This window comes from Bombus impatiens, unplaced genomic scaffold, assembly GCF_000188095.3.
Source record: "Bombus impatiens unplaced genomic scaffold, BIMP_2.2 scf_1200, whole genome shotgun sequence".
NCBI classification, from domain to species: Eukaryota; Metazoa; Arthropoda; class Insecta; order Hymenoptera; family Apidae; genus Bombus; species Bombus impatiens.
The window spans coordinates 62453-75264 of NT_177619.1; the positions used below are offsets into that span (position 1 = coordinate 62453).

The 12812-nt window shown below is 37.3% G+C and overlaps 1 protein-coding gene across 2 annotated transcripts in view; it reads left to right on the top strand.

Moving 5' to 3' along the window:
• LOC100747466 (serine-rich adhesin for platelets-like) overlaps positions 1-12812 on the top strand; it is a 119598-nt gene that overhangs the window by 52979 nt on the left and 53807 nt on the right. The window contains exon 1 of one of the 2 annotated variants that reach the window (XM_024371203.2): positions 7292-7316. The exons of the other annotated variant lie outside the window; for it this stretch is intronic. The gene's annotated coding sequence lies outside the window, so the exon portion shown is untranslated. Of the gene's footprint in view, positions 1-7291; positions 7317-12812 lie in introns of those variants that run through there. 2 annotated transcript variants of the gene reach the window in all.

Below are 12812 nucleotides of genomic sequence, written 5' to 3' on the forward strand. Positions count from 1 at the left end.
ACAACCAACAGGAATTTCTCGTTTTGACAACATAATAGTCGCCCGACCCCTCTCTCTTTTTTCCATCCATTTCTCTCTCTCTCTCTCTCTTTCTCTTTTCTCCCTCTCGTTCTTTCCTTTCTTTTTTCTTTTTTTTTTCTTTTCGACACGGAGAATTTCGCAGCGATTTATCGCCAAAATCGGTCGTTCTGTGTCGGAAATTGCGACGAAAATATCGTTGATTCGTAGCACGAACCGTGACGAGGACCAGGTCGTTGATATTGCTTGAAAAATTCAGAAAAGAGAGCGAGGAGGAACGAATGGTCCAGTCGACTCGTGTCGAGTTCAAGCGTTCAATTATCGGGTTTTAATTCGTGCGGAGCGCGACGTTACGAGACGCGGAAATTATTGTTAAACTGCAATGACTCTTTTCGTTCCTTTTTTTTATCTATCTCCATTTCTTTTTTTCCCACTTTTTAAATTCTGCTTTTGTTACTCGCGGCGATGATTTTTTATCGTGCCTTTGGGGCCGATCGATCGATAGAGCGAGCAAATTCGGCAAACGCGACGATTTTACAGCCGTGATCGCGTTTATAGTCGAGAATGGAAATATCTATAAATTTGCGTGTGTATGTGTATACGCACGTGCATGTGTACGTAAGGCTCGTTTCGATGTTGCGTTAAAAGCATTTCTCTTTTTCTGCGTCCGTGTGACACGTGACTATGGCGCATCAAATGCAACCAGACGCAACGTCCGTGTTCTTGGTCGGCCTGCCAGGGCGTGGTTTACGCTCGCGATGAAACATCGAATCGAACCTGGCTTTTAAATAGTGGTTTGTCGCGACGGATACACGAATGGTTAGGGAAAATCGAGGCACAGCAGTGATTTGCCGTGGATTACTCCTATCCATCAAAATGTCAAATTCCCTGTCTGTCGCTATGTGCTGCGCGTATCTCTAACTTTCTGCCTCATATTTTTTATTTTTTTGTTAAAATATGTCCACCAAAATCGATATATACACGTTGTTTTGTGAGCCTTGATCTAAATATTTGTAGTTTTATTATTCAGACCATTAGAAAGGGACAGATTATATCGAAGAGAGTCGTTCAAAGTCTAAGATCTAAAAGAGAAAGAAAAAAGATGTACTAGCAATAAAATTTGTTTTTTCTTTGCCATTCGATATATCTTTAGTACTTCTGCAACATCGAGAATTTTATTAATCTCTTCGTCATGGTTTCGCATAACTTTATAATTGTAGAGTTTTCTAGAGTTTAGTAGCTTTTGTTCGATGGTAAATGAACAAATGTTGTAACTATTGTACAACTTCCTATTCTTATTTAATAGCAGAGTTATTCTGCGGAATAAAATAACGTGTAAAATCCAATAAAAAATAATGACGTAAATACGTAACCCGGAAGGCGAGTGGGTCATAAATGGCACGGGAATCGACTGAATTACTTTGTAACCTGTTTTTATTAGCCGAATTAACTGGTTCTTTTGTCTCTACCAAGAAACGAGAAAATAATTATACGGAAGAGATGGAATAACCATGACCATTTGTTATGAAATATTGCGTTATTATGCCAGGAAAGGTTGCTTTAAATTGAACAGGAATTTGACAGAGACAGCGACAACCCCATTGTGTTGCGCACGCGTTACGCTTCCGGTCCCAACCAGAATAATGCCGGAAACAAACGCAAGACAAAAGGCCAGCCAGAAGGTCTTGGATGAAAGTGTTTCATAAATGTGCATTGCGTCGTGGCCTTCTGGCGGAAGTAGCGCAAGATGAGAATGCTTGCACCGTTGCGAGGCTATATCAATTACATTTCTCTTTACGTTTTTGTACAATTTTGAATTTTTTAATGCCTATTTAAAACGCTTCTCTTCTAATTTTCTCAACTAGGTCTATCTAGTTGAAAAATTGTTCGTCTCATAAATAAAACTTTTACCATTCTTCTGAAACGATGTGGATTCTATAAGATTCTTGATGACGCGAGTTGACGACAAATAAATTAATAATGAAAATTACAAATCTAAATATTGAATTAACGCAACGCGCTTCCCAATGGGTTGAAGTTTATTAAGCGTAAGTTGAAAGAAGGAAAAGTTCTAAATACAGAGGAAAGGAAAATCGTATCGAGTAGAGAACGAGATATTATTAACAATACTTCGAAATGTCTACCGCTTTCCTCTCACGTTCATGTTGAAAGCAAAGCTTTTAAGGGCAAGGTTCTCGCAGCAGATGTAAGACGTCATTATGTTACCTTGACTAAAACTTCACCTTTTGTCCAGAAGTAGAACTTCGTCTGAGTACGCTGGTTAACTTTGCTATGTGAGCTTTTGTAAATGTAAGCGAGCTCGTGTATTGGAAGATTTTACACGAAATGCGTCACGTTTCAAATATATGTAAGCAATGATGCGCTATGGACGAAGAATACCGTTACAAACAGATGTAATTTTGCAAAATCCAAATTGCTACTATGGAACACCAGGAACACGAAGTGCACTTTCTTTTTCTATTAAACTCTTGTCGATGATTGCTTGGGGACTTTTATAACTGGTTCCAAGTCCAAGCCATTGATGTAGCGACACCGAAAGTTAAATGCAGCCAGTTTGTTCTTTCTAAACGTAACTGAAACAAGGTATAAAGAACACTTTGTGTCACCTTAATCGAAAACCCCTCGTCTCTTTAGGTTTCTGTCAATTTGCTGATCGACAGATTTGAAGATGTAGACTTTGACGTTTCAATGTTATATTAATTATCCTGGTTTATTTTTATCTCTGTATGCTAAAATCAATTTGTGAAAAATATGACGTATTATTTTGGATAATTTTTGAAATCTGATTCGTCTTATGTGAACGTTTTATTTATTAACGTTAGGAAATTAGTACGCGATTCGAGGCCTGACATCAATAAAAATTCTATTAATAGGTATTCGTCTTGAAATATTTTATTAAAAACAGTCGAATACTTGAAGCGTAAGAACATCATAAAAGGAGATCCAATACTAAAAAAGAAGGAAATGCAAGAAAATAAAATGAGGAATTTCAGCAATAGGAAGCAGTGTATGGATGCCAAGACAAGGAATATTAATAATAAAAAAGAGGAAACGCAGTAAAAAAAAAGTAGCATAACGATATAAAAGAAACCGTGGCAATGCAAGTACGCTTATTTTAGTACACTTTAAACAACTATCTGGCATAGACATCCACATTATGGTCCTTATATATCCATTTGATTTCTACGAAATGGTTCCGACCATCTGACCACTGCGGTGATTTCTGGTAGGTTCATTCCGGTTCCAACTACCCTTCGTGGACAGTGTCCATCCAAGATTAACGTTAGGAAATAATCCATCACTTCACAGGCGTTTCCTTCTGTAATATTTTCCAGCAGTTATTTTCTATTGAGAAAAAAGAGGAAAATGGGTTCACAGTAATTTCAAATAGAGGAAGATATTTTGCATAAGAAATAACAATAATAATGATTTTTATTATAATAATGGAGAAATTGGATCTGGATGCATATGTGTGAATTTACACAACGATCTTTACATAAAAAATTATAGTAATTGCAACAATTTTGCCTCGAATATTAAATTGAACTTAGACACTGAACATAAGTCTATATTAATTTGAATTAGAATTAAACTTTGTATATAAAGTCACAATAACGATAATCTTGATCGTAATAATAAAATTAGATATAGTGTCATACTAAGTGAAATCAAAGTAAAGTCTTGCTCCATAGAAAATCAAACAAGGCTATAGTAATAGTAACAGGATTTAATTGAAAAAAAGTATATTTACGGAATTCTTGACATAATGTTACATATACTATGTTTGTAACAAGACGCTCTATCTTATAAAGTGAACTAATAAGGTTGCTTTGTATTTTCTGAAACGCAACCATAATCGTGGTTCATTCAATCATAGTGGTGGATGTTGTACAGCGATGCTGGAAATTGGACGCTTCTCCGCTTCTCGTTCTCCTGATGCGTTACCTGATCCCTCGGTTGCCACGCTAAAAGCAAGTTATACCTTTCTGCGACACAATCCTCGGCCATATAGGGTGGCTGCAGCCTTTCGACAAGAAATAACGGTGTACATAATTTCAACGGTGGAGACCTCCGCATTTTCACCTGAGTTAGTCTTAAATTACTTTGCCTTACGCAACACTCGTGTAAATTTCTGTTTATTTTCAACTTTATTTTCTTCCTATCTTCTCATTTTTACAGATATTTCTTAACGCCAGAAAAATACAATTGTGTCGAGAATGACCGTAGCAGGTTATTCGTCGGTACACTGCGAGTCCTAATGCATTTATGAGAAATCTGAGGGTGGAAAAATTCACAGAATGCGCGTAACACGCAGAACTACATGAAATATTCGAAGTATAGTACCTGTTATGATATTCAGCAAATGTAGCAAATCCTCGACTAGCTCCTACTTTTTTAGTCGTGTTCGTTAAATTATGCAATAATTTAGCAACTATAGCAACTATATCAAAATCATGTTTTTTGCAAACATACATATTTTAAAGAAAAAACACCACTTTACAATATCTCCGTCGAAAAGAACAGCTAAAATTCCCAATTCGAAAAATTTCTTAGGCAAGCCAAAGCCAATGAATTCAAGAACAAAAGGAAAAAGAGTTGAACGCAAGTCGGAGATTTGTCGATGAAATAGAAATGGAAATAAATAATGATAAACGAGTATGAAAGAGAGGAGGCTGGACGTAGACTGGGAAGGAACAAAGACGTTGGTCGTTTAAAAGAGGGGTTGCATCGATGGCAGGGATCGAAGGGTGGCTCGGACAAAGAGCTGGCATCGACGAATGCTTCCATTCCCTCCCCTTCCAACCTCGTTTCTCTGTCTACGAAAACGCGTTTCACCAATCACCGACGAAATACATACACGGTGACCCGAAAATATCTACGAGCTGGTTCTGCCCTTCCGAAAGTTCCCTCTCAGCAGGATGGCCGTGGGGCTTTTCCATGAAATCGGGCATGGTTCTGGAAGACGAACGGTGCCAACTGTATGTCTGCGACACGAAGGAAACCCCCGCCAGCTTTTTCGATCGTAAATTTTCCTATCCGTATCTTATCCACAACGATATAGCTGCCATTTAACTATTGCCAGACTCCATAAGGAAATCTGCTTTCCTTAGTCAGTGCTTGCCCCCTCCAAACGCCTACATGTAATGGTATAATGGTATATTTGGAGGATTTTGCTTTTTCCTAACTTTCCCCGCTTCTATCTATTTCACCCCTTATCTGTCGGTTTCTCGACCCGTTTTATCAACGATAAAACGGAGGTCTTTGGATATCGAAGACCTTCGTGCCAGAGTTCGCTCGTGTTAACACGCTGTGGATCTTATATTTTATTGCTAATCGTGACTAGTGGTCAGACATCCTTTTGGTTGAAATTATTTGTGGTAGTTGGTGCTATTTGAAATCGTTGGCGCGTTCGATATTTACAGCTACATACGTTTCTGATTTCAGCTTCAACCATTGAAGACACATATTAATTCCTATGGCTTTTTATCTTCGAGGTTTCGCAAATTTGATCGAATACCTGGTATCGGTTTTGTCATGAAGTTATCATCAATGCCACTTGAAAAATCGTCCATCTGAAGCTCCTGTTATTTTTTATATTTGTCTGAATATCGAGCGTTACAATTGTTCCCATCGATATCCATATTTCCATCGTTACTTTCGAGCATAAAATTTGCGACGAGTTGCCGACGAATATATCGTTGATTTACCATATAACAACTCGATCTGAAATTGCCATTTGTTACTGACCTATGATCGTTAAGAGTAGACTTGGCAAAAGTAAGATGTTTTGTCATTCCACTGCAATGTGTTAATAGGTAATATTTGTTTTATGGCTTCGATAGTTGAAGTTTGAATATCCGGCTAATAGGATGCGTAAATATCCAGAATCGTGGGTCGGACCATTTCGGTATCCAGATATCGCACCGTTTGGATTACGTTTCAAAGGAAATGTTATCTCTGGATATATTCGACTACCCTGGCAGTATGTTACTTTGAAAGTAAAATAGGAAATACGATTATAACGGACACATTTGTAGAATCGAATTCTATTTATATCTAGCGGGCATTTTGAAATCGATTTTATGCAAATTCAGAATTCATCGTAATAGTATTATTATTGGAAATATGGTGTTTTATTTTACTAATTAATTACGTTAAATTAATACGAATTTTTCAATTACGTGAAGAACAGTGACGCCAGAACTACCAAGTCGTACAGACTCTCTCATTATAATTGTCGATCGCGGACGTCATTATGTTATCGATAATGCCTGTCATTCCATTGGAAAACCATTATCGACAGAAATTTTTACGTGGCGGCCACCGTATTTCACCGATCTTATTTTTGTCTTTCTCTTTCACCGATGAAACCGAGGAAGGACGAATACCGTGAGTTAGCCGCCGTTAAAAATTCTATCGACCGATAAAAAATAGAATACACGGATTGGAATGTGATATGCTTCGATGGTGGCGGTTTATACTTTGCCAGGAATACGTGTTATGGTTAGCGAGAAAATTAACAATTCGCGGGAAGAATGCGCCAGGGAGAAACGGTGAAAAAATATTGTGTCAACCTTTCATAACCATTCATGGTAGTAATGATTTGCGATATCGCGATATGTATTGGCATTGAAAAATTTTATGGGAAGGATAAGCGTGTCGTGAAAGAAGAGCGAAAAAGGAGTACAACAACGTGTCGGGCTATTTTATGTGAGTGCGCACGAAGCTCGCGATTTTAAATAAATTTTCTAGTATTTGGCAGTCAGTTTTCTCCTCAAGATCAATACAGGACGCTTTGGTATTGGAAAGCCATCTTCCAGCGTCTCTTTGCTCTCAGTTTTTCGTTCCCAGTCGTTCGTACATATTCCAACTAGATTGTGCATAGTTGCTGGTTTGCATATGCCGTTCACATGCCATTTCAGCGATGTCATGGTGTTTACATTCTATTATACTTGACGCGACGTCTGTTCCTATTCTCAACACCGATACACGCTCGGTGAAACTTCCCATTAAGATACGTTTTTCCACGGACACAGAAAGAAGTTTAAACTCGGTATATTTTCTCTGGCCGTGTGTTGCTGTTTTATTTTCAACGTTTTCATCGCGATACAGCTTTCTTTGTACGATGAAACGCGATATGAAAGCGTACAATTCGTTCCTTTCCATTAAAAGCAAAAATCAGTTAGAAAAAGTCGAATCAATTTTGTATTTTGTTTTTGTTCCAGGTACGTGTTGATGTTCCACTGAGACGTCGACTGTTCAAATATCGTCCGGATGTGAGTAGAAAGAATCGATTTTATTGAATATGAATACTAGAACTACCAAACTTTATAACGTACTAAGACAGAATTTATTTATTATTATCGTATAATTATTTGTTAATAATTACTAACATATTTTATATATTATTAAAATATATGTTAAAAATCGGTAGTTCTAGTGTTAAAAGGAACTTGAATTAAAATTAATTTCGTTCTATGATAAACAGAGTTAAAAAATTCGATTTTTATCTTCATTTGTGTAGTTTAGAATACTTTAATTTTTATTCAATGTTTCAAAACTGAAAAGATTATTAAAGAGGGAATGCTATAAGATGGTTTATATTTCACATTTAAGCTTATTACAAATTTCTCTAAATTTTTCCTAATTCTAGAAATATCAATTAAACTCTTCAGAAGCTACATTGATCAACTCCATAAGTTGAAAGTAATAGAAACGCGATGATGTTAGACATTACAAACACTACTTTCTAAATGTAAGAATTATCTGTATATCTCTTCGTTATATAATAATCTCTTGTAATTTATTATTATTTGTGATATCATCTGACTATGAATGAACTTATAAAAGTACGTCATTTGTTTCTACAGAATTGTATATTAATCACGCACTTATGCGATGTAATTAGGAAATTAATAAAAAGCGGAGTTGATCAATTTAGTGATTTGGGTTCGTGTATTTTGTGGCGTATAAAATCTTTTCGTAACAATTCTTAAACGATCCAGAAGAATGACCTTGAGTTACTCTGGCCTCAAGAACAGAACTCCACTCAAGCATTGACGTTTCAACAACGTCTGACCTGTACATCATTTTCTCTTTACCTTTATATTCGTCTTTATTATGTTTTCAATCGACGCTTATCCGTCTTTTAACTAGGAATTTTTGGTTGAATGGCTGCTTTCTCCTACCGTTGTATTGTTATTCTCAAATTTATTTGAATTGAAATCGTTACGATGAAAATGGCGAATGTAAACTACTCTGTTGTCCAGATCAGAAGGATAATTAATGTCGCCGAATGAATGCACGCGATTAATTAGGATAGGTACCGTGACGGTTTTAGACAAATTGTTCCCAGTTCGTGTTCCAGTCACCATTGAACCACGTTTCTTTCGTCGTTCGATTTATGCGCAACGATTCGATTTCGTTGCTAATTGATTTCATTCGCGCGATAGCGATTTGATTAGCAGTTGCTGCGTGTTTCGCATCTTGCGACTCGATCTAGCGTGTAAACATACATACTGTTCGTGGTTTCATTAATTTTGGTCTACCTGTTAATATTACTTGTCTCTTAGAAATTTCATTTTTTCGCCACATATATTCTTCTTGTTTCCTCAATTCTTCGAATTAATTGTATTTTACGTTCATTATTCATGGGATGTTTTATACAAATCCAATTTTGCAATGTTTCCATTTCACTGGACGATATGAATATACAATACGTACACTGAATATACAATATAATTATGAAAAAGCATCAAACGAGGTTCTTCGTATTGTTGATTAGTCCTGAATATTTTGTTTTTTGATTTAATGCGAAAACGTAGTAAAAGATAATAATCCGTTAAAATGCCAATAATAAAACGCAGTGAACGTAGTAGGTTGGAAAAATTGATTCCACAAACTGATAATTTAACAGATACTGCATTTTCTCGATAGTTGTACGGTTTACACTATGCAAGTGCCCGATTATACGCGTAATTATTCTACTTGCTGGACCGTGTGCGGATCTCTTTGTTGTCTGACCATATACGCTCCTATTATACTTACCGCGTCTCCTGCATAATATACACTTTACTTTTCCTGTATATTTGCTGCTTTCATTTATGTGACATTTTATCAGCTTTTCATACACATCCGTTTTTATTTGGAAATTTAATTTTTCCAATTTTAAATATTTTTGTTACAGTAGAAATCCATTTATCCGCCCTCCATTTACTGCAATGAAATATTAGTTACTGCGCGATTAAACGATTATCCTTCCACGATTGAATTCAGTTATTTCAATGTTAATTCTTATTATTTGAACAAGAATTATACGTAGTATGGTGATTTATTTTTGTATAAAGGCTCATTAGCTATACTTTCAGTTGCGCACTTATAAACAGTAAACATACGTGAAAAATTGCACGATTGAAAGCCTTCGTTTAATCTAATTGGCGACGTAACTTTTCACTTTCCTTATTTATTTTTGTAAAATCAGTTTTCAATCACTTGGCGAGTTGTCAAATAAACATCAGGCTGTGAAAGTTAAGTTGCCTCTCGTCCATTGTACGACTGGAAGCACCCTCGGCCGAATTAGCTCACTTCGAAATGGCAGATGCTTTTAGTGCACTTCACGTCAAAGACACGATTTACATCGAACCGATGACGTTCGATATTTCAACCTTGGCTCACCAATCGGCCGTCTATTGACCATAATCTTTGTGGTATCCTAGTGACGCTCTGTTATTAAAAATTCTTGCCTCTTCTGAAAACTGTTTCGCCGAATATTTTTATATTCACTCGCAGTATATAAACTTCTCATCGGTGTTGATTAGTTTTCAAAGTCTCAAACATAGCAGGGTTTGTTCGACGTATACGTTTTTTCATTTACTCGCGTAATTCAGCTACGCAGCAAATATTTGTCGTGCTAATAGATTTCAACGGAAAATTTCGCCTGCGTTTCCAGCAGACGCTTTGAGAGATTTACGAATCGTTTACCTTACGGTATAACCAATTTGTGGCTTTTGTTCCATAATTACACCTTAACCAAAGACCACTGTAATTCGATATTATACCCTCCATTCCTACAATTTCATGGCATAAATATCCCTATTCATTAGGAGATGAAGTAATGACGAGGAATACAACTTTTTGGATGTATTAGTTAGCACATGTCTTCATATAATAATAATGGCTGTGAAATCTATACATTATTGCACATTCAAAATTCCTACAAATCCATAAATGCCTATCACGATTAGTCCAGATAATCAATGTTGCATTACATCTCGAAGCTAATTAAACGCACGGTGGAACATGGCCGTTGATTAAACGGAACGACAGGCGTAAGTGGCGTGAAAAACGGCCGGTTTAAAGGGACACGTCGTGAAACTAATTCCGTTCGAAGGGGGCGAACCGCAATATCAATGCGGGACCGCAATAATCAGCGTAATTGCCAGTTCGCAGGCAACAGAAGCGGAACGGTGCTCGAATATTCATAAACGGGGTAAGAAGGTCGGGAAGTTTGGTGAAAAGCGTTCACAACGACGAGTACACGAACGGCATCATCGGGAAAGTAATCCTCTGTTGGACGCAAAAAACCGCGTCCCTACGTCCACCAGGGAGACCATAATAGTCATTACGTCCACGAGAATTCTCTTTCTCTCTCTTTCGCTGTACCGAGCATGACACGGTGAAATTTCCCGCATCTCCTCTATCCGTATGAACGCACAAAGATAAAGACGATTGGGAGACCGGAGGAGTCGACGCGAGTTTTCATCAAACTTTTCTAACTTGCGTTTCCCTTGAAACGTTCCTCTACCGGCAACTTTTCTTGATTACACGAAATTAGAGGGAACCTCTTATCCGCGGTACTTCTTCTGTTGGAATCCATTCGTTTAAGATGTGTCGTTTTGACCGAGACGATATAGAAAGAGAGAGGGGAAGAGATCGAGAGCGAGAAAGAGAGAGAGAGAGGAGATAGGGGGTGGGAGAGGTGTGTAGGTGGAGAACGCTTAGCTTGATATTGATCGACCTTCTCCCTCCAGTTTCGCCTCACCCTTTTCCACCAGTTTCCTCGCTCTTTCTCTCTCCCGCTTTCCAGGCTGCACCTACAGGCTGCTCCGTTTCCGTCGATCAACGTGACTGTTTCTTTTCACGCCTATCCTCTCTGAAAACACCGACTTTTCCGGCGTTGTCCCGTAGATTGATAGCGTTCGTACTATATCTTTCCTTTTGCGGCTGAGAACATTGTTTATGGGTAATTTTTTTGATTTTAATTTTAGTATGATTTAAGCGCAGGCTATCATTCTCCGAGGTCCAAGATTTTGGAATATTTCTGGTAGGTTAACTTTATCGTTTAAAATTAATCATAAGACGTACAGTTATTTCCGTGAAATATGACGAGAAAATAGAAAAGGTGGTATGCAGATGCGAAGAGAAAAGAACCAGCGACAAACTGGAATTTGTTGACTTCCAATCATCCTGAGTTTGATGATATATGGAGAAATTATACGCACAGATATATGAATGATGTATATATAGCATATAAAGAAGCTAGAAAATCCTCGGATCGAATGAAATCGTAAATAAATATATCGCTGTTGACTTATACATTTTCAAATAATTCCAAATAAATAAATCCATTTATCTGTAGCAAATGGTATTTGGTTCTGTGATAAGTAGAGTATAGATCGCGAACCGATGATTTCCCAAGCAATTCTCGCGCGCAGCTCCTGTTTAGACTCGGAACAGTTGAAATTTCCTTATCCAGGGAATATAGCATTACGATGATACGGTTTTACGACGTGGCATTGTCTGGAGTTTTTCATGGAGGTGTATCGCTCTCGTCTACCCCTTCCAGACCTTTTCTCTTTATTCATGAAGTCACGGGACCCACCTTTATTCGACAGATAGCACGAATCGCTTCAATTTCCTTCCGCATGGTATGACGTACACCGCTCGCCTTTATCGGATTCCAACAAAGGAATCGACGGTAATAATTTAATGTCACCGTGTCCCTGGGACCGATATTGTGTTTCCCCGTCGGTTAGGGACGATCCCATATTTTATAGTATTTCACGTATCATCAGATAGATTATTATGCATCATTGACACGGAAAGGAATAATGAAGACGAAGTTTGATAAGATTGTTAACGCTCGAATATCGTTGGATCGTAAGTAATTGCTAGAAAGAATTTCTTTGTGAAAATTTATATTCTTGTTGATGTAATTGAGGAAATAAAAATGGAGATTTGTTTCAGCTACCAAATATTATAATAAACTGTACTTCGTCTTAGATATTTGATATATTTTTACAATAATATATACAGGGTGGTTGGTAACGAACGGAAAGGGGGTGATTCTACGTTAAAAAAGAAGTCGAAAATATAGAATAAAAATTTTTCGTTTGAGGCTTTGTTTTCGAAAAAATCGACTTTGAATTTTCGCTCGGTACGCGTGCACTTTATCACGTCTCATTATAACGGATCTCACTGTAGATTTTTAAAAAAATTAAAAAAAAAATTTTTTATTCTATATTTTCGACTTCTTTTCTCGCGTAGAATCACCCCCTTTCCGCTTGTACCACCAGTTACCAACCACCCTGTATATATGTCGGAGATGAAAGAACACCGGAGTTTTTGGAATTTTGGTTAATCCCGCAACATTGTAACCTAGAGTCTACTATAGCTGTAATTAAACAATTGCAGTTATTCAATCCGATTGTAATTGTTCGAGAGTTGTGATAATGAGATTGGGCTCGAGGCGACAGCCAGTCGCCGAACGTAGC